This window comes from Cupressus sempervirens, chromosome 10 (assembly GCF_028749045.1).
Source record: "Cupressus sempervirens isolate cs-2001-9-10 chromosome 10, ASM2874904v1, whole genome shotgun sequence".
NCBI lineage: Eukaryota > Viridiplantae > Streptophyta > Pinopsida > Cupressales > Cupressaceae > Cupressus > Cupressus sempervirens.
Genome location: NC_143127.1, coordinates 400868368 through 400884031, shown reverse-complemented (window position 1 = coordinate 400884031; position 15664 = coordinate 400868368).

The window sequence follows — 15664 nt, the reverse complement described above, 5'->3', positions numbered from 1 at the left end:
ACACTATCGCCAGAACATCTAAAGATGCATTTTACTTCGATTGGCAGGAAAATAGCAGCTTGGAGTATACAGTTCGTAAACAACGCAGTCCTTACCATAAAATGAACCACCAGAAACAGAAGTTCCTCGATTTATTGTCGATGCGTCTTAAAAAAATAGTAGTTGGAGATTGAAATGATTGTGAGAAATACTTTTTTTTTAAATTTCAATCACAAAAACAACCTAACCCTAAAAAACTGCCCGGGAGCAACTATTACCGAGTGATAAATTTTGCTCGGTAACCAAAGAAAAATAGGTGGCAAGAGAGGTTACTGAGTGAGCTCGGTAAACACACAACTCGATAACCAAAGGATACTGAGTGAGCTCGGTAAGCAAAGGATACCGATCGAGCTCAATAAGCAAAGCAATTACTGAGTGAACTCGGTAGCCACTGGAGAGTGGAGCTCGGTAGAGGAAAGATACCGAGTGAACTCGGTAGACACTGCAGAGAGGAGCTCGGTAGATGAAGGCATTGATTGAACTCGGTAATGACTATAAAATTGATGTTGGAAATTAACATCAACGCCAGCTGTTTGTCCTCGAGCCCCACACCCATCTACCCTGTCAGCACTACAGGCATCCATGGTCGGCAGGGATTTAATTTTTGGTAAGTAAGTTTTTGAAATTTGAACATTTAGAGGGAAAATGGAATGTGACAAAAGGAATGTTATTCATTCATTCAGTAGAGAGTTTTGCAGATCAAGCATATCAGAGAGAAGTTGCAGAGCTAAGCAGAGAAGGAAGAAGGAAGAAGGAAGTTTGTGCCTGCAGTTGCACGTGGTTCCTTGTTCACTTTGTAAGTTTGTTTGTGTTTGGATTTGTCCTGTTGAAGCAGTGATTGCTCCAGGCACCATTGTATGCAGTCATTAGAGTTGCAAGTTTAAAGGTTTATTAAAGTTTGAAGTATTATCAATTTAGGATTATTTTATGGTTTTCTGGTTGAAGCCGAATGCTCCCAAATTTTGTAATAGTTTAATGCAATATTGAATAGAAAGCAAACAGCATACTTAATCCATTGTTCTTCATCTTCTATTCATTGCATTTGACAAGTTTGGTTGAAAGCTTAAAGCTTTGGCTCTCTGGTTTTAATGGTGAATGCATTCATGTTGAAATATGTCCTAAATTATATTTCATAAGTTTGGAACAGAACACTCGGCATCCATTGGTGCCGAGCAATTATTGTGTGCCGAGCTCTTCTTGTGCCGAGCTCACTCGGCACCGAGCAAGTGCCGAGCTATCTGGCACTCGGCACCTTCATGTGCTGAGTAAAACTGGCACTCGGCACCTTCATATGCCAAGCAGCTTTTCAAAGTGCCGAGTATAATTTTTAGGTTTAGGGTTGTCAGTTTAAATTTGTAATTTATATTTCTCACATGGTATCAGAGGTTTGAGGCCCCACATCCAAAGTGAGTTAGGGCATTTGTTTTTTCTTGAGATATTTGACAAGGCAGGAGATGTAGGAAAGTTATGGCAGCAGCCACCATCATTTAATGGATAGAATTATGATATATTTGCAAAGAAGATGAAGACCATAATGGTTGCAAATGATTTGTGGGAGTTTGTGGTAAATGGATTCAATGATGTGACTGATCCAACTCAATATGCTGCTCTCACAAATGCACAAAAGACTCATTTGAAAGAGTCAAGGAGGAAGGACGCTAAAGCATTAAGTTTGATTGAAGCAGCAATGACAGAGATAGTATTCCCAAATATTGCAGCATCAAATTATGCAAAGGAAGCATGGGATATCCTTGAGACAAATTTCAAGGGGATTGATAAAGTCCGTACAGTAAAGCTGCAAAATATAAGGAGGGAGTTTGAGAACCTTCAGATGAAGGAAAATGAATTAGTTGCAGACTTCAGTTCAAAGACTTCCAATGTGATTAACCAACTGAAGTCAAATGGAGAAGGCTATCAAGAGCAGAGGATAGTGGAAAAGATATTGAAGAGTTTACCTCATAAATATGACCATTTGGTCATGACAATAGAAGAGGCAAAAGACCTCACTACTTTGACAATGGATGAGTTGATGGGTTCTCTTCAAACCCATGAGTATAGGATCAATAGATCCACATCTTCTTCTACCCAAGACCAAGCATTCAAGGCTCAGTCAAATCCAAGAGGAAGGGGGAGAGGAAGAAATGACTCGGGCAGAAACTCCAGAGGTAGAGGCCGAAGTAATGGAGGACAAAGGAATGTTGTAGCAGAAAGCTCAGGAAGAGCAGATGGAGCAAGTAGCTCACAAAATACTTCAAGAGGAGGTAAGAAAAACTACATCTCAAATAAGAGTAATGTAGAATGCTACTACTATCATAAATATGGGCATTATGAAAATGAATGCTGGAAGAAGCAGAAAGATCAGTCATGACAAGCAAATGTGGCTGATGTGAATATGGGAAGTGAAAACATTGCCTTCATCATGTGTAATGTTGGTGAAGAAGGAAGCCCTAAGGTTTGGTACCTCGATAGTGGATGTAACAACCACATGAGTGGTAATGAAACCTTATTTTCATGCATTGACAAGAGTTTCAAATCATAAATTAAGATGGCTAACAATGGAAACCTACCAGTTGTGGGCAAAGGATCTATTACGGTCCGCACCAAGAAAGGTGAGAAAAGAGAAATACAAAATGTGTATTTTGCCCCTAGTATGAAGCACAATTTGATGAGCATTGGTCAGCTCATTCAAAATGGATACAAAGTGCTGATGGAGAATGAAATGTGTGTCATTCAAGAAAAGGATGGGAGCAAGAACCTACTTGCAGCAATTCAAATGACAAAGAACAAAATGTTTCCCTTGAAGATTGAAACATGTTTCTCATCTCAAGTTAGCGCTGCACCTCCCACACAATCAGCTCTAAGGAGTGTGATTGAAGACCTCTCACGGCTATGGCACCTCAGGTATGGTCATCTTGGCTATGCTGGTTTAAATTTATTATCAAATAAAAGAATGGTAGAAGGTTTGCCACATATAGGAAATTCTTATGACAAGTGTGAGGCTTGTATTTTGGGTAAGCAACATAGGCTTCCCTTTAATTCTGGAAATTCTAGGAGGTTTAGATATCCATTAGAGTTAGTGCATACTGACCTAGTCGGTCCTATGCAAGTTACTTCCATTGGGAAGAGTACATATTTTATAACATTTATTGATGATTTCAGTCGTAGGACATGGGTGTATTTCTTAAAGAATAAATCTGAAGCATTTGATAAATTTGTAGAATTTAAAGCCTAGGCTGAAAGAGAATGTGGACACTATATCAAGGTCCTAAGATCAGATAGAGGAGGGGAGTATACCTCCAATTCTTTTGTAAATTTTTGTAGGAAACATGGCATTAGGAAAGAGCTCACAACCAGCTATACAACACAACAGAATGGAGTGGCTGAAAGAAAGAATAGGACCATTGTTGAAATGGCAAGAAGCATGATGAAAGAGAAAGGTCTCCCAATTGAATTTTGGGGAGAGGCTGTGGCAACAACAGTTTACCTAATTAATAGGTGTCCTACAAAGGTAGTCCATGACAAAATTCCAATGGAAGCTCGGTCACGAATAATATGGACAGTTGAACACCTAAGGGTGTTTGGATGTGTTGCATATGCACACGTGCCTAAAGAGCAAAGGCAAAAATTTGATGACAAAGGTGTGAAATGCATTTTCATAGGGTATAGCCCAGAATCAAAGGCATACATATTGTATGACCCACTGAACAACAAGATGATGCTTTCAAGAGATGTGGAATTTCTTGAAAATCAGTCTTGGTATGGTTCAATTAATGAGTCACCGTGCACTTCCAGTAAAGTGCCAATTATGAGTGAAGAAGATGTTGATGAACAGCAAGAAGAAGGAGCAAATAGAAGAAAAGGCAAGTAGGTTCAGACATTGCCGAGCTCCTCTAGGCATGACCGAGTGTCAGTGTCGAGTACCAATGAAGACCGAGCTAGTCGGCAATGCAACAACAATGAAGATTCTAATCCCACACTCTCCTCCCTGTTACCAAGAAAGACCAAGAGTCTTAGGGAGATATACCAAGATGAAAGGTATGAAGATTATGATGAGAGTATTAATTTTGCATTATTTTCTCATAGTGATCCAATATATTTTGAGGAAGTTATTAAAGAGAAGAAATGGTGTAATGCCATAGATGAGGAAATAGATGCCATAGAAAGGAATGAGACATGGGAGCTAATTGAATTGCCTCCAAAGAAGCAAGTGATTGGAGTGAAATGGGTCTATAAGACCAAATGCAATGCTGAAGGCAAGATTGATAGACATAAAGCAAGGCTGGTAGTCAAGGGCTACAAACAACAGTATGGAAGAGACTATGATGAGACCTATGCCCCAGTTGCAAGAATGGAAACCGTGTGTGTTGTCATAGCAATTGCAGGTCAGCACAAGTGGAAGGTATTTCAAATGGATGTGAAGTTCGCCTTCTTGAATGGTGTATTGAAGGAAGAAGTGTATGTGGAGCAGCCACCTGGTTATGAAGTTGCAGGTGAAGAGAACAAAGTATATAGATTGAAGAGAGCTCTTTATGGGCTCAAGCAAGCTCCACGGGCATGGTACAGTAAGATTGACTCATATTTGATGAGCAATGGCTTTAGCAAAAGTAATGGTGAGCCCACTCTTTACATCAAGGCAATAGATGGTAATGTATTGATTGTTGTCTTGTATGTAGATGATTTAATTTTTACTAGTAATGATAAGGCTCTAATTGGTGAGTTTAAAAAGGCCATGAAAAGTGAATTTGAAATGATAGACCTAGGTCTCTTGAAATACTTTCTAGGCATAGAAGTAAAACAAATGCATGATAGCATTTTCATCTTTCAAGAAAAGTATGCAGGGCAGATCTTGGAGAGATTTAAAATGCAGAACAGTAAAGCAGCCCCCACACCAACAGTAGTAGGTTTGAAGTTGAGCAAGGAAGACTCTAGCAAGAGAGTGGATCCAACACTATACAAGAGTATGGTTGAAAGTCTAATGTATTTGATAGCAACTCGACCAGACCTAATGCATGCAGTAAGTCTGATTTCCAAATTTATGGAAACACTAAAGGATTCCCATTGGCAAGCGGGAAAAAGGATCTTAAGGTATGTGAAAGGTACCAAGGGATTTGGAATATTGTATACTGCAAATAATGATTTCAAGTTGGTAGGTTACACTGATAGTGATTGGGCTGGAAGTTTAGATGATAGGAAGAGCACTTTCGGATACATGTTTCATATGGGATCAGGTGCAATTTCATGGGCATCCAAGAAGCAACCTATTGTTGCTCAATCTACAACAGAGGCTGAATACATTGCAGCAAATGCAGCAACATGTCAAGCAATTTGGCTAAGGAGAATCTTGACAGATTTGAATGAAAGGCAAGAGGATGGAACCACAATTTATTGTGACAACATCTCATCAATTGCATTGTCCAAGAATCCAATCTTCCATGGGAGAAGCAAACACATAGAAATCAAATATCACTTCATTAGAGAGTTGGTGGAGAATGGAGATATCAAAATGAATTTTTGTAAGTCAGAGCAACAGCTAGCAAATATTTTTACCAAGCCATTAGGCATTGGAGCTTTTGTGCACTTAAGATAGAGTCTTGGTGTAGTTGATTTGGATCAGCAGTGATCCTTGTTTGTGGGTCTCAGGACAAAGGGGGAGTGTTGGAAATTAACGTCAACGCCAGCTGTTTGTCCTCGAGCCCCACACCCATCTACCCTGTCAGCACCGCAGGCATCCATGGTCGGCAGGCATTTAATTTTTGGTAGGTAAGTTTTTGAAATTTGAACGTTGAGAGGGAAAATGGAATGTGACAAAAGGAATGTTATTCATTCATTCAGTAGAGAGTTTTGCAGATCAAGCAGATCAGAGAGAAGTTGCAGAGCTGAGCAGAGAAGGAAGAAGGAAGAAGGAAGTTTGTGCCTATAGTTGCACGTGGTTCCTTGTTCACTTTGTAAGTTTGTTTGTGTTTGGATTTATCCTGTTGAAGCAGTGATTGCTCCAGGCACCATTGTATGCAGCCATTAGAGTTGCAGGTTTAAAGGTTTATTAAAGTTTGAAGTATTATCAATTTAGGGTTATTTTAGAGTTTTTTGGTTGAAGCTGAACGCTCCCAGATTTTGTAATAGTTTAATGCAAGATTGAATAGAAAGCAAACATCATACTTAATCCATTGTTCTTCATCTTCTATTCATTGCATTTGACAAGTTTGGTTGAAAGCTTAAAGCTTTGGCTCTCTGGTTTTAATGGTGAATGCGTTCACGTTGAAATATTTCCTAAATTATATTTCTTAAGTTTGGAATAGAACACTCGGCATCCATTGGTGCCAAGCAATTATTGTGTGCCGAGCTCTTCTTGTGCCAAGCTCACTCGACACCTCTTGCCTATCACTCGGCACCGAGCAAGTGCCGAGCAAGTGTCAAGCTATCTGGCACTCGGCACCTTCATGTGCCGAGTAGTTTTTCAAAGTGCCGAGAAGTTTTTCAAAGTGCCGAGTATAATTTTTAGGTTTAGGGTTGTGAGTTTAAATTTTTAATTTGTATTTCTCACAATTGAAACTCAAGCTAAAGAGCAAACTGAGTGACAGACTTCCAGCATGAATGATTTCACCATTAAAACCAGAAACTCAAAGCTTGAAACCTTTAAATAAACTTTCCAAAATGCAATGAATAGAAGAAGGACAATAATGGATTCAAGTATGCCTGCTTGCTTTCTATTCAACTTGGATTCAAACTATTACAAAACTGGGAGCATTTGGCTTCAACCAGAAAACCCTAAACTAACCCTAAAATTTTAAAACTTCAAAACTTTAGGCTTCAAACTTGTAGCTCTAATGGCTGCATACAATAACGCCTGGAGCAATCATTGCTTCAGCAGGATGAATGAAAACAATAAGCTATAAACTTACAGAATGACACAAAGGAGCATGTGCAACTGCAGGCACGAATAACACTTCCTCCTGTCTCTGCACCAATGATCTGTTGATCACTTTTCCTTCTTTCTTCTCTGCAACTTCTGAGCTCTTTTTCTTTGTCTCAACTGACTGGTCGAATGAATGATAAAACATTCCTTTTTGTCTTCAACAAAATTATTTTCCTTCTCATTTTCAATTTCAAAATCTCACTTGCCCGTACTAAAATTTTCTGAACGTTCAGGGTGGTAGATAGGCGTTTGGCTCCAAGGAGAAACAACAACCGTATTAAATATTCCAACAATGATTGCACATTGTTTGAATTTTCTCCATTACAATTTGTGAAATTTGGGAGCAGTGGTGGAGATGTTAATTATAGAAAATCGAGGATAAGATGTTTGATGTTGATTCCCCTATAAGAATTAATATTAGTGCCAAGGATTGGTGGAGTGCTTCGCCTTTGATTTTTCATTTGACTGCAACTGAAGTTACCATGCATTAATATAACGGTTGGCCTCTTTGCACTAGTTAAAAGTGTGCTATATTAGTCACTAGCGACTCAACCACTGTCCTCAAAATGATGCTTTAGCGTTACCTAATTATTATTATTAGTTCCTGCCTATGGCAGGTAACAAATGGAATCCTCTAGGGGCACCTTGTTTTTTTAGATTGGTCAACCAACCAATCAAATGGAACTATTAAAATTTAATCTTTAAAATTATTAAACTTCATTATTATCATTTCAGACAATTTAAAAATATGATTAAAAATGTGATTTTATTGATTTCTAATTGGTTAGAACAATGAGAAAAATATTTTTCTCAAAAAGAAATTCCCATATCAAAATGTAAAAGCTTTTTATAATATGGAACACAAGTGGTAAATTTAATCTAGAAAATTCTTGACCAGTGGCAAGTCCTCTGTAGGTGGAAGCATCCTGGAACTTCATAAAACTCTAAAGCCAGGGCCTTGCCGACTATAAGGTGAACAGCAGTAGATAGCAGGAAGATTATGTCATTCTTTCCAGAGCTGACAAGTCTGTTGGTATAATAACAAAAAAAGCATATATGCATGCCCTAGCCTATAGCCCTGTTGTTTGGATCTTCGTTGTTTTTCACATAAAATTGTTGTTTGGATCTTCGTTATTTTTCAAAAAAAAATCATGGAGAAGTTAAACTGCAAGGAATGAACATTATATACCGACTGATTGGCTCTTTAATTCTTACAAAAATGGCCTTGTCATTCCTACTAAAATATATTTAGAAAAGTATGGCTATGATTTATCTGTAACATCTACTTTTCATTACCAATTGTAGACAATTTTGTTTATATCCAGCAAGGGATACCATATAAGCTACAACATTTATGAGCCATTTTGCACCTTAACATAATTTGTTGCATGGTCACGATGGTGGCCCTCTTCACACCTACCTGCCATGTTGATTACACATTTGGGCTTTCCCCTTATCTATTTAGCGTTTCTAATTTTCTTAAATTTTCCAGGGAGACAAATCTCCGTCGTCTTCTACAGAGGACACCAATGAATATGGCCCAAGCCATCACACAGCCCGCCTTGGGTTTGAGTTATGGACATTTCTTCAAGCCTAAAAGACATTATAATAGTTTCAGAAGCACCAAGAAATTGTCTTTTGCCGCGTAGAGTCTGGATAATAATATATCCACAGAAAAAAACATCATGGCTCTGAGTTTCTTTACATTCTTATCATCTCACTCTATTAATTAGGAACTTTAGAGTCCATAATAATCTGGCATTATTGAATTAGAGAACTTTTTGGAATGGTGTTGGAAGTCTGAAATCGAAGAAATCTATATTGACTGCAACTCTTGTTTCTTATGACATTATGGAACCTTACCCAAAATAGATTACAGTGCTAAATGTAAATCTTAGGTGCACCAAATGGTTTTGAGAGTATGAAGTTAAAAAAGTCATAAATATTCTGTTTGGTGTTTGGGGCATTCAATTCAATCATCATAGATTTGTAGAGTTGGAAAACTTTAAGTTCAAAATTTTTTATATGATGGCAATGGTAAAAATGGCAGCAACACTACCATAACAGCAAATGACGGCGTGTCCACTGATGGAGTAAAATGGATCATCTCACTGTGAAGTGTGGTAAGCCGGAAATGGAGAAATGCAGGCAATGGCGAGAGTGAGATTGCATTGAGATGTTCGGTGGCAAAGCAGAGTTCTACTTTAAGTGCGGACGTCAGGGGTGATGGAGATGGGTGTGGCTTCAGCCCTGAAATGCCCAGCTTCACACAAGGAGAGCTTCATACAGTAGAGGGAACCCTTCTCTTTACAGCACAGAGAATCAATCGGACTGCCAAAGAGACTTGTAGAGTTCTCTGTATATCAATTTCTACAGGCCTCTATGAAGATTAGAGCTGACAAATACCATGAGGAAAAACATAATCCACAATTAGCTTTTGAAATTTCGAAATTGGTTTAACACAAAGAAAACAACAAAAAGGTCATTCAACATATGAAGGCAAGGAACTGATACATAACATGTGAATTCGATTCATTTAGAGGAATTTAGCCATTTTTCTCTTGCAGAGATGCTAAAATGCATGCATTTATTACAGAATGAAGGAAGAATCCTTTACAACAAGCACTAAAAATAAGCAAGCAAGTGATTTTCACTCATTATAAGCAAGCAAGTGATTTGAGTTTGTTTCTTTGAACAAGCGACTCTCTCTTTTATTACTTCAACATTGGCAACCCAATTCCCTAATCTTATGCTACCTTTCTATTCTTCTCAATAAGTCTTTACTTCCACTGCAAGATATCGAAGAGGTTTGGTACTTAGAAATCTCTAGGCCCACCAAAGAAAAAATACATCTGAAACTACTCTAACTGATTAAATTGAAATTGGTATCATAAATATCTTACTCTATCCTCATTCTGCAAACCGACTGGAATTATATAACATCCCAATGCTATATTTCTCTCATATTTTTAAAAGATACTGCTATGATCTATCTCTTCTTTAGTGGGAGGACATCCATACCCTCTTTGAAGAACTTTAATTTTAACTCCGATGGAGAGACTTTGGCAAAAGTTGTTGAATTTGGCTTTGCACTTGCCATTTGCATTTGCGGCAGATGGACTGTTTTTCCACAGGCCACAGGATCCCAGGTAAGTAGCACAGTACAAACATTTGTAACTGCCCGACCACTTCCTAATGCCTCATTTTGTGACAAGGTGGCAAGAGAATGCTGATGGGTGAACTATCCATACACACATCGCTTTCATGCACGTTTCTTATTTTTTTCCTTCATCTTTTATACTACATTTGTTTTCACTATGGTTGGGACTACAATTAGTTGAATCATATAGTTAGTTGAATCATTTACTAGAACTTGTGCCAACTGGTACAAGGTTGTAGCCAATATCATTTATCAGTTTCCATAAATTGATATTCAGTAACTTGGATTATCTAATTGCTGATTTGTACTCGAACAAATATAATATTTATAATTGTAGTCTTATCATAATTTTTTTTTTTGGCTTCCGACAGAAATGAGTTTTATGTATTCTAACAAAAATAATATCTATAATTGTATCCTTATGATCACATTTGTTTGGCTTCCAAAAGGAATGAGTTTTATTGTGATGGTGATGGGCCCTAAAGGTTGTCCAAAACCATTAATTTTACTGATAAATAGTGCATGAGCCAGAGCTCTAAATATATTCATGGATATTGAAAAGTGTAAAGGAACATATTTTCCAAATAACAATGAAAATGCTAGAATAGAACCATTATATTGTCATTTCAATGTGTAGAAGAAGGCTTCAAAAATCAACATGCTCAGCATTATTATGGAATATCAATATTCATCCAAATCAAGGATAAACATACAGTATTAACTGAGTTGAGAGTAACGTTTCATGCAAAAAAGAATATTGATAAAAGGGCAGATTGAATTACATTTTGCTACAAATAAATTGTCAGATTTCATCATCGGTGGCTACAAACATTGACAGTATAAAGGAGCAGCTGCATTTTATAACACAATTAAAACAAACATTTTAAGAGGGATCATCCATTTATGTCTTAGAAAAGCCCAATGAAATTTCTCCTATGTAAGCCAAGCAAAACAATTTCAGTAATGGAAGAAAAAGGAGGTGGGATACCATAGCAATCATACAACAAGCTCATTAGGTTTCAGCTCTTTAGTTCCTATTAAGTTTTCATAAATTCAATTGATGAAAAAAAGAAGAAGATAGAAAGTAATATTAAAAATAAATGACTAATTTCATGAAGTCTTATGTGAAATAGTAAAGAGTTTTTGATAACACATTGAGCTTGAAAGATGCCATTTATATGTTATAGCCAGCAAAATCCAAGTCAGAGATAGAATTAAAGAGAAGCCATTTTTTTTTGGAATTGGATAAAATATATCTACAACCATGTATATGCATTATTTTGACTTATGGGTCGATACTACAAGCTAAAAAAAAATACAACTAGAAAATGAGGCAAGCACGCAATGAAACTATCATGATTACCTCAAGAACAATCTACAGGATCAAGGAGACTTCAATAATGAAAGGAACAGAAGGCAGCAAGGGAGATATAGTTCATTAGGAGCCTTAGACTTTTAGTCAAGTAATAAACATGAAAGTATTGAAATACCCATTTTGAAGAAATAAGAACATGTATGTGATTGTATATTCACAAACTTTGCCAATAGTGGCATGTTGTGATGGTTAAGTTGTTGCATTGTTATCCTTGCCATCAAGGTTCAAATCTAATGGGGATGAGGTCCCCTGTTTGTGGCCTCACTGGTTCATAGCTCCAGGTCAAAGCGTTTACCCCTCTTTTAAAAAAAAAGTGGTATATTCACAAATTCTGAGTATATTCATTTTACCAATATCACAGTTTTCGTTTATATCATTTAGTAATTGTTTCAACATGATATATAGAGGGTATAGTGCCAAAAGGATAAATTAATGAAAGAAAAATATGATGTAAGCATGTTCTAAAGAGAAGTTTTATTCTAGGGCCTCAATTAAGGAAAGAGAAATACAATATGGTTGAATGGATCATTATTTTATAAGTTGTTGAGACTTGTAGAAAATACTCTCATAGTACAAAAATGTTTAGGAATAGCTTCATGGAAGACTTGCACAAATTGAAGAAGAAAAACTATTAAAATATACGTGATAAATTTAATATTCTAAGAAAATGGTTGTGTTGTGTTGTGGACCTTAGCAAATGTATGAGAAGAATGTATGTATATAGCATCAAGTGGCATAAGAAAATAGTTGTGTTGAGTTATGTACCTTAGATTTGTTAAGGAGAGTATTGTTGCAATTGGGCTTCCTCTCTTTTTTTTGAGATTGTTGGTAAGTTGTCTTGCATATTGGAGTATCTCTCGAAGGAGAACATTGGTTGGAAGGTCATTCAATGTTCTAACTCTACACATAGATGTGAATGTCAACCCCTACCGTCTATCTTCCCAATGTCAATTATTTCTTTTTGCAATGTCTGACCTTGAGATTTGTGTATGGTTATAGCTCATAGCATTGTGAGTGGTATTTACGTACAACTACCTAGTGACACAAGAGTTATGGGTACAATCTTGGGGTCATCTTCATTCCACATAGATCCAATATAATTATTGATCCTTGCAATAACATACTTTGGAATATCAAGTTGTTTGGAACCAAGACTATACACAATATCTAACTACCTCACCAAGAGATCCATTTACAAGGCTTGTTTGTGTCCATATGTTTGTTGGGAGCACAAAGTATTTGCCTTTACAAAGTAGCACTTGTTTTTTGAGTTTTTCATCACCAATTGCATTATCCATTTTGTTCTTGGTGCTTGCTACAACAGTTATTGGAACATGGCAGTTCAACAATTTAAGCATTTGTTTGTTTTGTAGACTAACCAAATCATTGGTAGAAAATAGGTGCATTGAGTGGTCAAATTCTTTCCATTTAGATGATTTTACTTGTTCGTTTATTTGGGTCAACAACAACTGCCAATCTTCTTGACTTGGCTCTACATTTCATATGTTCTATAGCATTCAACGAAATTATGTCAAGGTTACTCTTTCACCTTGTTGTCAAACATTGTCTCTAAAGTAACAATTGTTGTGAACTACTCCCATACAAACCTAGCACTAGAGTGTGTCATGTAGATAGGTTTCTCCATCACAGGTGGCAATTACACAAGGCCTCCAACTAATATTATGGAGGGGTGAAAGCACAAAACTGTGTCATCATTTGTGATATTTGGGAGGGTTATGGTCGAAACCATTTAGGCTGTAAGGGTTTTAGTTGAAAATGTTCTAGCCATACAGACATCGCAAATTTCCCCATTGACATGGCATGGAGGGTTATGGCTGAAACCCTTTTGGCTAAAAGAGTTTCAACCATAACTCCCATGCTTTATAAAACTAGCGTCAATCACTTTGTGGCTACCATTTTCACTGTAGCAGTTCTAAGATTTTTGGAGAGCTATTAAGGTGTTCAAGCCGTAAGGGGTTAGTGGTTTTGTTTTTGCATTTTTTTTAAAAGTGTTTTTTGATTAGTAAATGTTAATAGTAGTCAAATTATTTGTTTTTTAGATTTGTTAGTAAATTATTTAAAACATAAGCAAGAATGTAGTCAAACATTGGGTAAAAATGTAGAAAAACAATAGGTAAAATGTAGTCAAACTTAAATTATTTAGAAGTAAAATGTAGTCAAACATTAGGTAAAAATATAGAAATACATTAGGTAAAATGTAGTCAAACATAAATTATTTAGAAGTAAAATGTAGTCAAACATTAGGTAAAAATAAACAAAATTAACTTTGTTATATACAAATTTGAAATTAAAACCTATCATTAATTTCTAAAAAATTATACAACACTTGTACATTTATATGAAACTCAGAAACACTTGTACATTTATATGAAACTTAGAAAAAAAATGTTTAACCCTATAGCTAAAATAAAATCTAATTTAGTAAAAAACTTAAGTTACATGTGTACACTTAGTTATAATTTAATCAAGATTTTTTTTTTTTTTATATCCAATATACATGTACATGTATGAACATTTATTTTTCACATTTGCATGAGCATGTCAAAATACATTAGATATTGTCTCTAAGATAATTTGTTTTAAAATACATGTACATGATTGAATAGCACCATACATTTAATGTTGTGTATTTATATATGTGTGTTTTAAATTAAATTTAACTTTTAATTATTTTAATTTATACACTTGTATGTTTATATGTGTGTGTGTGTGTGTGTGTGTGTGTGTGTGTGTGCATGTGCATGTGCATATCTCTAGATATTTATCAAACTTTGTCTCTTATAGCTTCACACGAGCATATCCTCATACATTATATACATATATACATTATGAAATTCGGTTTCGAGGATCATGCTCCTACATCCTCAAGGGATGCTAGTGTCCATAAAGGGGGTCAGAGTGCTAAGTCTTGCATAGCATCGAGATCCACATCCTCCACTGAGGATAGAGAGTAGTTATTTAGAGATACACTTGCTAGATTATGTCATGCTATAGAGGTTCTAAACTCCTTATTTTCCTCTTCTACCATAGAAGATTATAGCGATGCGAGAGGAGTTATTTCGTATGATTCAGACCATTGAATTATACAACCCTTTTGATGAGTTAGTATTGAGACATTTTATTCTTCTCTATCTCATAGTGTCACTGGCACTATGAAGTATAGACAAGTTGACATTAAGGTCTCCACTACCATGGTGAAGACCATTTTTCCATTTTATAGAGATAGAGCTAGAGCTAGAGTTAGAGGCTACTTTGTGATGAAGTGTACTAATGAGCTCATTGCACCATTTATATATCCTCACTAGTTGGCTACTCATCATACATGGCCACAGAAGGATGAGTTCCCTCTGTATTTCTACAAATAATTATTTGCAAAATTTCATTTGCAACATGATGTTGATTACACAGATTATCTAAGTCATCTTGGCTAGGGTCTGGGTAGACTTTCAGAGAGATTCAGATCCATGGACACTCCTACATTTGTTAATAAATAGGCAATGGTCAATACAAACCTTTTGGTTATGCCAAGAGGTCCAAAGATGGTTGTTGCAGGCCAGAGTGTTCCCGACGTAGATTTATTTGAGCATTGCCACTATTGCTACACAGTTGTAGTAGATTTCTTCTAATCAATGTGGTAGATATATGTTATGGTGTCAAGGTATTGTTTGCACAGCTGCATCATTTAGCACAAATGTTGATAATGCATATGGGGTAGTAAACTTACCCTCTCCACTAGAGGTTTCTACAGTCCAAGATGTGGACGCATTGCATCATTTGGGATCCTATTTAGTATGTGATCTTTTGGATTCATATCGAGGATTATCTATAGTCACAGGGATTTCACTTTGTGACATTGGCACTTAGATCAATCATATTCTATCACCTACAATAGGATCCTAGGGTTCATAGAGGCAAGAGGACATTCCTGCACCTTCTACTACACCTGCTACTACACAAGCCCTAGCTAGCCAAGACCCTATAGCACCATCCCCAACCATTTAGGACCCTACATCACCCCCTACTTAGGATTCCATTGCTAGATAGCCTTGTCTATTTACAAAGATGCTTTTAGATGACACTATCGAGTTGGATGCTGATAATGTTTTATCATTGCATGATTCAGATATCAGTCAAATTAGTAGAGCATTACATGATG